The sequence below is a fragment of the Tupaia chinensis genome, unplaced genomic scaffold, assembly GCF_000334495.1.
Source record: "Tupaia chinensis unplaced genomic scaffold, TupChi_1.0 Scaffold000119_1, whole genome shotgun sequence".
Taxonomy (NCBI): Eukaryota; Metazoa; Chordata; class Mammalia; order Scandentia; family Tupaiidae; genus Tupaia; species Tupaia belangeri.
In genome coordinates, this window is record NW_006159585.1 from 1,732,814 (window position 1) to 1,745,969 (window position 13,156).

Consider the following 13,156-nt stretch of genomic DNA (forward strand, 5'->3'; position numbering starts at 1 on the left):
TATATATATACTCTGCAATTATTCATATATTTTACCTCTGTAATGAGGTAATTATTTATAAAACTCTGTAACTTATTTACTTTTATATATAATAATGTCTCCTATTTGATCTAAGCTTATAGCTTTAAGGAATGACCTCTGGTATGAGTACTCTGTATTGATCTAGTCAGAATCGATCAAGAAAACAGCTGGAATCAGATCTGCAATGTTGCAGCCCAGTGTACCTGCTGGGTACAACTGCAGCTCTAGTTTAAAAAGCAAGTGAAAGGTTGGAAGAAGAAATGCTCACCTGTGAGTGCTGAGGAATTCTACCTCAGCTCCTTGGTTCATCCCTTGAGTATGAGAGACATCTCTGCATTCACCTTAACTACACAGACAGCACGTGTCAGCCCTATGCAATGAGCAGGAATAATAAGGCTTCCAAATAATAATCTAGTCCTCAAATCCATGGTTTTCCCTACTGCATTTATCTTCAGCCACAGAAGTGAAGCTACAGAATTCATTTGGGAAAGGATGGCCATTTGATTTGGCAGCAAATAAATGAGACACACCAAGAGACAAGTGCTAATCTCTCAAATGGCTCTTTTCACTCTTCACCTTCCCAAGCTCAAAACTAACAAGGAAAACTGACTTTCTGCAGAAACAACTTCCTTTTGCTCCTGGTCCTGAAGAAAATAATTTGGAATGTGATATATATTGAAAATGAGCCACGTAATGGAAATATGGAGAAAAACAAGCTTTAAAAAGCATCAATTCTGGATTTCAGTACCATTTCTACCTTGGTGGTTCTGGGCAAGTCGACCAAGCTCTCTAAATTTCTGATTCTTCCATGATAAACTGTTAATAGAATTAACCATACAATGCACATCAAGTACCCAAACACCTGCTAGACAGTCAAAAAGTATCTTTCCACTTTCATTTCACCCATCTCTCTTCCTTGAAGAGGAAGTAGCTCAGGTCAGATAAATTACTGATAGGCTGAATTTATTATTTACCAGACAGTGGTAAAACATGACACTTTGTGAAGCTAATCCACATAGGACAGTTCTGGGTTCATGTCTAGAGACTTCCCTGGGTATATTTTACATGTATGAACTGGCAGAAGATGAGAGTGGATTACAGTGAAAAGATCCTGCAAGGGTTGTTGGACCTCTCCCCCTCTGTGTGTGTGTGTCTTTCTTGCTCATTGAAAAAAAAAAAAAAAAAAAACTTAAAAAAAAATTTTAAATTTAATTTAAAAATTATTTTTCAATTTGTGTATTATGTAAGAGAAGGTAGGTGATACCTCAAACTTTTAAAGAATAGTAAGACTTTTTCTTAGCAAATAAAATAAGATCTCCATTGACATTTTCCACTCTGCATTTTTATAATTTATTCATCCAACATTTACTGAGGAGCTACTGTGTCTCAAGCACACCCCCATGAAAAAACATGAATAAGACATAAATTCTCTTTCATCAAAGAGTTTACATATACTCTGTTATTTCAAATTTGCTAAAGTACCTCATTACCTGTTTATTTCTTGAGGTCTACATAATGAAAATCCAGAAAAAATGCATCTGTCTAGTTACATTCAAAATCTCAAGCATGATAAATTTTGTGAACAATTTATACCAAAGTTTCCTCAAATCAATCTTATCCTCAGGTTTGACTCACAGAAACAGATCCAGAATTCCAGCCTATGTCAAACTGATAAATCTAAGACTTTGTCTCTAATATGGAGTCTAGTAGGCCTGGACTTTGAAAAAATTAAATGAGGATTATCTGTGTCCAAATTGGGAGGTAACAAAACAGACAAAAGAACGAGGAGGGAGCTTTGAGGCAGTCAGAAACATAATGAGGAGCAAGTGCCAGATAATGGTCACAGCATTAAAAGAAAATGTTCTTTCCTGGATGTGACAACAGAATCATTTGGACTTGCAATCTCTTTTTTTTGAAAATGCAATAACTTGGTGAGGATGAAGTCACAGGGATTTGAGAGGAGCGTGGTGGCCTGCAGGAAAGTACAGATGGTTGGAACCAAACTCAGCAAAGCCCCCGCTCCACACAGCCACGTCTCTTGCACAAAGGCCCGTCAGACATGTCAGGGAGGCAAGCAGGAAGCAGCTGGAGGAGCCGAGATTAATGAGGAAGTGCAAAATGAGAAAAGAAGATGAGATTACAGTGAAAAGATCCTGCAAGGGTTGTTGGACCTCTCCCCCTCTGTGTGTGTGTGTCTTTCTTGCTCATTGAAAAAAAAAAAAAAAAACTTAAAAAAAAATTTTAAATTTAATTTAAAAATTATTTTTCAATTTGTGTATTATGTAAGAGAAGGTAGGTGATACCTCAAACTTTTAAAGAATAGTAAGACTTTTTCTTAGCAAATAAAATAAGATCTCCATTGACATTTTCCACTCTGCATTTTTATAATTTATTCATCCAACATTTACTGAGGAGCTACTGTGTCTCAAGCACACCCCCATGAAAAAACATGAATAAGACATAAATTCTCTTTCATCAAAGAGTTTACATATACTCTGTTATTTCAAATTTGCTAAAGTACCTCATTACCTGTTTATTTCTTGAGGTCTACATAATGAAAATCCAGAAAAAATGCATCTGTCTAGTTACATTCAAAATCTCAAGCATGATAAATTTTGTGAACAATTTATACCAAAGTCTCCTCAAATCAATCTTATCCTCAGGTTTGACTCACAGAAACAGATCCAGAATTCCAGCCTATGTCAAACTGATAAATCTAAGACTTTGTCTCTAATATGGAGTCTAGTAGGCCTGGACTTTGAAAAAATTAAATGAGGATTATCTGTGTCCAAATTGGGAGGTAACAAAACAGACAAAAGAACGAGGAGGGAGCTTTGAGGCAGTCAGAAACATAATGAGGAGCAAGTGCCAGATAATGGTCACAGCATTAAAAGAAAATGTTCTTTCCTGGATGTGACAACAGAATCATTTGGACTTGCAATCTCTTTTTTTTGAAAATGCAATAACTTGGTGAGGATGAAGTCACAGGGATTTGAGAGGAGCGTGGTGGCCTGCAGGAAAGTACAGATGGTTGGAACCAAACTCAGCAAAGCCCCCGCTCCACACAGCCACGTCTCTTGCACAAAGGCCCGTCAGACATGTCAGGGAGGCAAGCAGGAAGCAGCTGGAGGAGCCGAGATTAATGAGGAAGTGCAAAATGAGAAAGAGCAACAACTGGAAACCCTTGTGGTGACATCAGGAACAGAGCCAGAGAAGACAACCTTGTTATCACATCTGCTCCGTCATTATAATTAAATGGTAATGCGCGTCTCTTGTTGGGTTACCAGGGTGGAATTCCAAGTGGGGAGCCCTGCACCATTGGCCCAGGTCCCCAGCCGCAGCCCTTCTAGCCGATGCTCAGGAGTCGTTCTGGGCGCTAATAGGCTGAGTGTCTGGAGCAAGTGTTAATTTTGGATTACATCTGAGTGGAAATAAGATGAAGGTCTGGGGAATGCTTTGCCTTCACTCAGATGTTTCATTTCCATTTACTAGCACTGCAGAATACCCGGGGAGATGTTTTCATTCCAATTTGGAAGATTTCATAAGCCTCCAAACTTTTAGGTATTGATCCAAGCTCTTGAGCTTTGCAAGCGTGCTCACGAGCTCTGTGGAGGGAAGAGGTAGATGGTGTGAATCCCATCTAAGGAGAATTGCCCATTCTCAGATGGGCATACCTTTCTTCTCATGCCAAATTTTGCCCTGCCTGACCCAAAGGCCCATTAGAGACACTCAGAACCATTAGCTCTGACTGGCTCTGTGCTGAGTAAATACTCCCGTGTCCTAGTAGAAACTAGGGCAGCTGCCTGGGTTATTATTTTTTTTTCTTTTCTTTCTTTTTTTCTTTCAAAATCAGCAAAGTTCTCAAACCCAAATGGCTCAAATGTGCTTCTTATTAAGTATACCGTTTTGTGTATTCAGCTAGTGGAGGTCAGCCCTAATTGGAGTTTTGCTACCCTCACAATCCTCTTTCATTTGGTTTTAAACATCTCAGATTTTTGTTTGATTTTGGACAGGGTCATGTGCGGAGAGGATGCCAATAATCTGATTTCCACCATCAGAAAGTAAGTTATCTATACCTACAGGAAAAGGCCACTGTCTATCATCTTTGGAATCTGTGAGCTAAATAGCAGTTGTTTGTGAAGCCTCCCAAAGGAGGTTTGGAAAAACAAAGCACTTCACTTGATGAGAGCAGAGAGGGCATGGAGAGACCCCGTGCTCATGCATTATTTAGCTCAACTTCAACCAGTTAGTATCTGCTTATCATAATGCCCCAAGATCTGGGTATTACATGACTATGTCCTCAGGACAAGATACAGATATCCCTGTGCCAAAAAGGGATTTAGTTAAAAAATAATATTTGAGTTTTCTTGTACATGTAGGGTTAAATAGCCAGATAAATTAGAGAATATAGAATCTATTGGAGAAATCTCCCTTTTGTTGAAAATCTCTCCAAACATCTTTTAAGCTTTATTTCTTCATCTCAATGAAATAAGTGGCCCAATTATGGACTGCTTTACATCTTAGTTTCTAGCTGATGCTTAGAACTGCTGGACCAGAAGAGGCATGTTAAGCGAAGACCACCCGGAAAACAGTTATGGACATACTGCATACTGAGTATTCAACAAATGCTAATTGTATTGAATTGTGGGCAGTTCTAATTTAGAATTTTCATCTTTTCTACACTGCCTGTCCTTCTACTCTAAAGAACTCTTCAGAAGCAATGTAGGACAAAACTACCCTTACCACAATGAAATAAACAATGAGACCATCAGAATGGTGTCACTGTCAGAGACTATTCTATACACTCACCAATCCTAATTCATCTTTCTGATACACTGTTAAACTGTATTTCCCGGTCCCCTTGTCTCAGTGGAGCTAGATGAGTATAAGGAGAAATAGGGTCACTTCAAGACTGAGGTGACTAGGATGAGGGAGGCCTTCTCTCCTCCTCCAGGGGTGAATTTGAAGAGCACATGTTGAAGATGGCAGTGACAAAACATGGAGGCAGCTTGAGCTCCCCATCGGCCATGAAAAGTAGAGGCCTATACCTTCCCTCCCTCACCAATCATGAGTAAATAATTAACTTTAGAGTGTGATGTCACTCAAAAGTGGTGCGGTTTACTACAATGGCTAGCATTGATTATCCTAGTACAGGAATTGATACGGTGTTGCAGTAACAAAAACCAAAAATGTGTGATGTAACAGTCAGCGTGTAGAAATAGTGAAGCCGATACTAGAGGCTGCGAGATGGTGATTCATGTTGACCAACAGCAGCATATACAATAATTAGGAGGAGATCTCCTCCCTGCTGGGCTTCTGGCTCCAGGAGAGAAGGTTGGAAGGAGAATAGGATATTAGTATGTGTTCACAGTTATTGCTGAATTTGGCTAGGTATTATGATAAAATGATGAGTTGAAAGAAAATTGACCAGCTTATGAAAAGAAATAAAAGGACATAGAGAAAGCCAATAATACAGGGCCTTGAATTGTTATAAAAATTGACAGAGTCTAGGCCCCAAGGGTTAAGAAAAAAAAGAGCAAGAAAGCCTTTGAACAACAGAATCCCACTAAGATCCAGCTTTGTGGAAAAGATCAGATTAAAGATAAAAAGAGGGAAATCCTGCAATATACAACAACATGGATGAACCTGGAGGACATTATGCTAAGTAAAATAAGCCAGTCACAAAAGGACAAATAATGCATGATTCCACTTATATAAGGTATTAAGAACAACCAGACTCATGAAAGAAAAGAATGGAATTGAGGGTGTCAGGGACTGAGGGTAGAAAACTGGGGACCTGCTAATGAACAGGTATACAATTTCAGTTTTACAAGGTAATTAGGTTGCAGAGATACTATGGACAGCATTATACCTACATATAACACACTGTATTGTAACTTAAAAATCTATTAAGAGGACAAATCTTCTGGTAACTGTTCTTACCGCAGTAACATAAAAATAATAAATAAAACCTGATAGTCTTCAGGTAGCTGACATTAAATTAAAAGAGGGAGATGTAATGGGAGGAAATCATTTTTTAAAAAGCAGACTTAAACTCTATCTACAAAAGAATCTTGAATACTACCATTACTGGCATGTAGAACTGACTTTAACCAAATAGATCAGAAGCTCACTAGGTTTTCAAGGGACCTGAGTGGCTAGAGAAAGCATAAACCAGTCAATGCCTTGTTAACTCAAGTTAAAACAATTCTCACAGCCCCAGCCTACAAAGTGGCTCTGAAAGCACCATAGCTCCAGAAAAGACATATTTCTCAGTGCCTACCCACCTCAAATGTGGTAGGAAGAGTAATGAATTGTAAACCCATCCCTCAGGAAGTGGTTCTAGGAACCACGAAGATAAACAAATGAGGGAAGCACTCCCAGAGGACAGAATTTGAACCCATTGGGAGACTTCCCCACTGCCAGGGCACAAAACATGATGACACTAAATCCACAGGATTTCCATGTGCTACAAACCAGTACCAACTGTATTTTCTCTTTGCCTTCTTTGTTCCAAATGGGAGCTTTAACAGCCCTGACATTATTCCACATGAAGAATTAATATGATATGGGAAGAATACAGTTATTGTTTCTTTCATGCAAAGCCAAAGAAAAGCCATGTCAATATACAGACACTTCATGGGACCTACAGTTGACATAACGGCTATGTTACTGGACTCCCATGTAGTTGATCACAGTTCGAGTCTCAGACCCGGGGGCTTAAACTCATGCCGGGTGTGTGTGCTTGCGTGTTCAAGATTCTGAAAGGAGAATGGAGGAGAAGGGATTGCAGCATGGTCATCCCCTCTGGGGGGTGATTTCTCATTTTCTGTCTCTCTGTCTCGCTCTCTTTTTGACAAGCACACATGTCCTATAGCAAAACCTCTCCAAAAAACAAAAAAGAAAGAAAGAAAAAAAAAAAAAAAAGGGCCCAGCTCCACAGTGTGATGCTTAAGCATCTTGCAGAGAGAAGCAGATCATACATACCTGACCACAGTTTGAATCCCAGCCTGGCAGTAACATGCCAGGCACATGTCCATATGTACCCAGGATCCTGACAGTATGGAAAAATGAAAGGAAAAGGATTGTAGTGTGACTAGTCCCACTGGTGGCGCTTTCTCTTTCTCTGTTTCTCTTTTTCTCTCTAGCATGTGAATGTACCTTCTGTATATTTTTAAAAAAAGAAAAATTTAAGAGGTGTTCAGGAGAATGCACAGAGATCTAGGATGACCATAAATTAATTGTTGGGAAATACCAGACTCTAGCAGCATGATTAGGGGACAGGAATCAGTGTTATATAACATAGTGGAAACTTGGCCCCAGTCCTTTTCTGTAACCTTGGCTGCTCTGGTTGAATGGCTTTGGTACTGAATATTTATTTCCCAAATTATATGTTCAATTTTTTTTTGGGGGGGGGGAGATGTTTTTGCTATCGGGCACGTGCGGTCACCGGAAAAACAGAGAGAGACAGAGACAGAAAGTGAGAAATTGCCCCCCCCGGGGGGGGGATAGCCACGCCACAATCCCTTCTCCTCCATCCTCCTCTTGGAATCTTGGGCACGCATGCATACACGCCCGGCATGAGTTTAAGCCACCAGGTCTGGGACTCAAACCACTGTCGACTACATGGGAGTCCAGCGATGTGGCTATTACGCCATCTGCTGGTCCCTATATGTTGAAATCTTAACTCCCAATGAAATGATAGTAGCAGATGGGACTTTGGAGAGGTGATAAGTATTGAGCATGGAACCCTACGAATGGGATTAGTGCCCTGATAAAAGAGACTGTGGAGAGTTCTTTTGCCATGTGAGGACATAGCAAGAAGATGGCTCTGTATGATGCAGGGAGTGGACCCTCACTAGACACTGAATTTGCTAGCGACTTAATTTTGGACTTCTCAGCCTCCAGAACAGTGAGAATTAAATCTCCATTGTTCATATATCTCATGTTCTATATTCTGTTATAGCAGCCTGAATGGGCCAAGACAGCTTTGATATCTGAAAAACACTAGGGTGTAATCCTAAGTCAGATAAAAGAGCTATGTATGAATATTGAAGATATTTACCTCTCAAGTCAGCCCATTACATTTTGGTAGCTTTCCCTAGTTTTTTACATTTAAAGTATATTTTAAGTACCACATCCATGAAATTTGCTATATTATTTACTTGACATTTTATTAATTCAAATTTTCCATGTAATTTTTAAATGGAAATATTTGAATGATTACTTATTGATGGGTTAGATGTACTAGTTTTTTATATTTTTTCCCTAAAACATTAACACTTAGCCATTACTATTTAAAATGCCCATGGGGCTGGTCCCATAGCGCATTGGTTAAGAAAGCTGGATCCCACATGGTTGACCACATTTCAGGTGCATGTGTACACATGCCCAGGATCCTGCAAGAAGGAGGAATAAGGATAGAAAATTGCAGTGTGATGATACCCCATTTGGGGGGTTTTCTCTCTCTCTTTCACACACATGCATGTCCCTTGGAAATTTAAATATATCTATTTTAAACACCTCAGAATTGAGAAATACTGTTTCATTGGGCAGGTCCAAATATCTGAATCTTTTGTTATTTTAGGAGAGATTTTTGCTATAGGGTGTGTGTGCTCCCCAGAAAGACAGAGAGAGACAGAAAGCAAGAAATCACCCCTCGGGGGGATTGCCACACCACGAATCCTTCTCTTCTATTCTCCTCTCAGGGGATTTTGGGCACTCATTCACTTGCACCCTGCATGAGTTTAAGCCGCCGGGTCTGGAATTTGAACCGCCCTCCACTACATGAGAGTCCAGCAACATAGCCATTACACCAACTGCTGGTCCCCCAAATACCTGAATCTTGTATGTGGCCCAAAGTAATAAAAAAATTCAACAAGTTATGAGCCCCTTGATTATGGTTTATAAAAAATATTTTTTGGTGCCAAGCAGTTGACAGGGTGGTTGAGGCTGCTGAATTCCACATGGCCAACTGTGCAGTTTGGATCTCAGATTCAGTGGGCAGACTCATGTGCCTGTGCACCCAAAATCCTGAGAAAATGAAAGAGAATAAATTGTGGCATGGCCATCCTCTATGAGGGGTGATTTCTCACTTTCCCTTTCTCTCTGTCTGTCTCTCTCCCACAAGCACACACACCTTGTCACCCTATAGCGCAAATTAAGAAAAAAATGTTATATATATTTATAAATATATGTATTTTAATATATTAAATTTTAAAAAATATTTTTTTTGATAAAGAAGTAGTGACTTGCTATCTTTTAAAAAAGAAAGTTTACTGGGAACCAGCAGTTAGCGTAATGGCTATGTCGCTGGACTCCCACGTAGTCAACCGCGGTTCGTGTCCCGGACCCAGTGGCTTAAAACTCACGCCGGGCACGTGTGCGTGCGTGCCCAAGATCCCGAGAGGAGAATGGAGGAGAAGGGATTGCAGCGTGACCATCCCCCCCGAGGGGTGATTTCTCACTTTCTGTCTCTATGTCTCTCTCTGTCTGTCTGGCGAGCGCACGCGCCCTACAGTGAAAATCTCTCCAAAAAAAAAAAAAAAAAAAGATAAAAAAAAAAGAAAGTTTACTTACTTATTTCATGAGCAGCAGAGAGAGAGACCACCCCCTACAAGGGTCTCGATGCAATGCTATACTCTCACCTTCAAGCAGCCTAATATCATGGGCATGCATGTCCCTGGTATATTCAGAGAGGTCTCCAGATTTGAACCTGAAACCTTCCCATGCAGTCAGATTCTCAGAGCATCTCATTTTACCACTGGGCCAGCATTACTTCATTATCTTGGACAAGTTGGGAGGTAGAAACAAGAAAGTAAACAAATGATTAAATATTTATTACATTGGGTTTAGTAAAGAGAAAATCAGGTTAGTATGAGAATTTGTAGATGAGAGCTTGATTACAAAAGAAAGGGGAGTGAATGCTAATGGGTAAGGGGTTTCTTTTCAAGGTAATAAAAACATTTTAAAATTAGATAGTCGTGACAGTGACGACACATCCTTGTCAATATATTCTAAGACCAAAAATTGTGTACTTTAAAATTGTAAGTTTTCTGGTATGTGGATTATAACTCAGTAAAGTTGTTACTGAAAAAGAGGCAGAGGCCTCTGTACGTTTGATTGATAGGAGACCAGAGAAATAGCAAAGAGTTTTATCAGGAAGTATCTGAATATATAGATACTAAAGAAAGTAAATAGAGAGTAAGTGTTGGAGGAATTTTTTTTTTTTTGAGACGTTTTTGCTATAGGGTACATGCTCTCGCCAGATAGACAGACAGAGACAGAGAGATAGAAAGCGAGAAAGCACCCCCCAGGAGGGATGGTCATGCTGCAATCCCTTCTCCTCCATTCTCCTCTCGGGATCTTGGGCAGCCCCGGACACGTGCCTGGCGTGAGTTTTAAGCCACCAGGTCCGGGACGTGAACCACGGTCGACTACATGGGAGTCCAGCAACATAGCCATTATGCTAACTGCTGGTCCCAGGAATTTTATTTTTTTAAGAGAGATTTTTATGTTCTAGGACACAGCCACATGCCAGAGAGACACGGAGACAGAAAGCGAGACACTCACCCCCCCCCCAGGAGGATGGCCACGTCTCAGTTTCTTCTCCTCCATTCTCCTCTTGGGATTTTGGGCATGCATACACACACACACACACACACACACACACACACACACAGCATGAGTTTTAAGATTCCAGGTTCAAGACTTAAACCTCAGTTGACCACGTGGAAGTCCAACGATGCACTCACTATATATACCATCTGCTGGTCCTCCAGGTTTTAATTTTTTTTTTTTTTTTTTTTTTTGAAAAAAAAAAAAAAAAAAAAACACGAAACCTGAAGTAACATACATATAGGAAAGGTTACAAATGATAACTGCAGGCCAGTGAATTGCCATGAATTTAATGTACATGTGTTATCAGTATCCAGGTGAAGAAACAGAATATAACTGTGACCTGCTGAAAACTGAACACTTTTCTGTCACTATCCTAGCAAAGGGAGTCGCTATCCTAATCTCTCACAGCATAGTTTTGCCCATTTGAACTTTATGCAAATACAGCCAAATGATATACTCTGAAATTGGAACTTTATATAAGCAAAGCCAAATAATATTTCTTTATTCTTTAAACATAATTTATTGCACTGAACAATAGCACTGTTCCTGAGATATGCACAAAGAAATTCATTACAGTTTTGTTTTTAACAGTGAAAGAAATTGGAAACAACCTATATGGTCATCAGTGGTGAGGAGGCTGGTTAACTTGTTGTACACCCATTTCGTCACTTATTTCAAAATCTGAATGCCTACTACATGTTAGGACTTGTACCAGGCCCGTGTAATGCCAGACACACACGGTTCCCACTCAGGTGCAGTGTAAAATCTACTGAGATATATAGAGAGAAAAACATTACCAGCTACATTTTTTAAGTGCCAACTATGTTTAGTTTTATAAAGAAAAAGAGAAAAAATGACAGTGAGGCTTGATATAGGTAAGTGGCGGAGATACCTCTCAGAGGCAACAGGTAACACCTAAGATGGGAAAGAAACTAGCAATGACTTGTGGAAAGGCCAAGAGAGAGGGAACTTCTGCGATTTTAGAGAATTGACAGCCAGAGTTCCGTGAGCAGAGTGAACAAATGGGAGTGTGGCAAGAGCAGAGGTCTGAAAAATAAGCAGGGCTGGGTCACCCGCAGCATGGATTCCTTTGGTAAGGATTTTGGATTTTATTCTAAACACCATGGGGAGCTCCAGACAGGTCTTTTGCAAAGAGATGGCAAAATCAGATTTAAATTTCTTTTTATTTTATTTATTTTTATTTATTTATTTATTTTTTGGAGAGAGATTTTTCTTTCAGTATAGGGTGCATGTGCTTGCTGGAGAGACAGAAAGACACAGAGAGACAGAAAACAAGAAACCCTCCCCCACCACCGAGGGGATGGCCATGCTGTAATTCCCTCACCTCCATTCTCCTCCCAGGATTTTGTGCAAACACACGTGCACCCAGCGTGAATTTCAAGCCACTGGGTCCAGGACTCGAATCGTGGTTGACCACACATGCACCCAGCATGAATTTCAAGCCACTGGGTCCAGGACTCGAATCGTGGTTGACTATAAGGGAGTCCAGTTACATAACCATTATGCCATCTGCTGGTCCCAGATTTACATTTAAATTTAAAAGGAATATTCTGACCACTGGTGGGGGACACCATCTTCAAAAAGTTAGCAGAATATGCATATTATAAGAAAACTAACCATGAATTATTTGTACCAAAATAATACATAATGCCATTTTTTCACACACTTTTTGAACTCTCCTCATATTTAACAGGCCCCAAGTGCAAGTAGGAGACTTTTTAGGGGGTTACTATAGCTCCTGAGGTGAGATGTGATGCTTACCCTCTCTTAGGTGAGACAGTGGAGAAAAACAGAAGCAAACAAGTCTGAGAGGCAGTTTGAAGTCAAAATCAATACTCATCTCACGTGGTTCTCTTACCTGTCTGCATTCTGCATTCACTGCTATAGGGTGACTTTTGGGAGTGCAGCAACTGTGTTGATGGGCTCACCAGGTATCCACAGTGGGTGGCATTAAAGCTACTCTAATGAGCAATCAAAATTAAACCTTCCACGTGACTGATGCTGTTTTAGAAGCTGCTATATTCTGGGCATTTTACTTATATTAGTTCTGTTTCACAGACCCAAGGGTAGATATTAACATTTTCATACTGGAGATGAGGAAACTGAGATTCAATGAACGTGATTTGTTCAAGGTCACACAGCCACAGGTAGTGGAGCTAAGGTTCAACCTAGGCTGGCCTAACCCCACGTTTATTGTGCTCTATATCTCCCTTTTTGCAATGAGTTCTCATCTGGCTCAGGACTGGAAGGGTACAAATCAATATAGGCATGAAAATTTACCAAGAGTCTCATATCACATGGCAGACAAACAATGAGAGAAACACTATGTAGCTTACATATAACTCCATTTAAAAAGGTATTATTAAAGTTCCTGTTCTCTTTTATAATAAATATGAATATACATACGAAGCATTCTAAACATGTTGGCTATTATTCCAATTTTATTAATAATGAAATCAGAAAACAGTAGCTCTAAATATTGAGTATTCAGGAT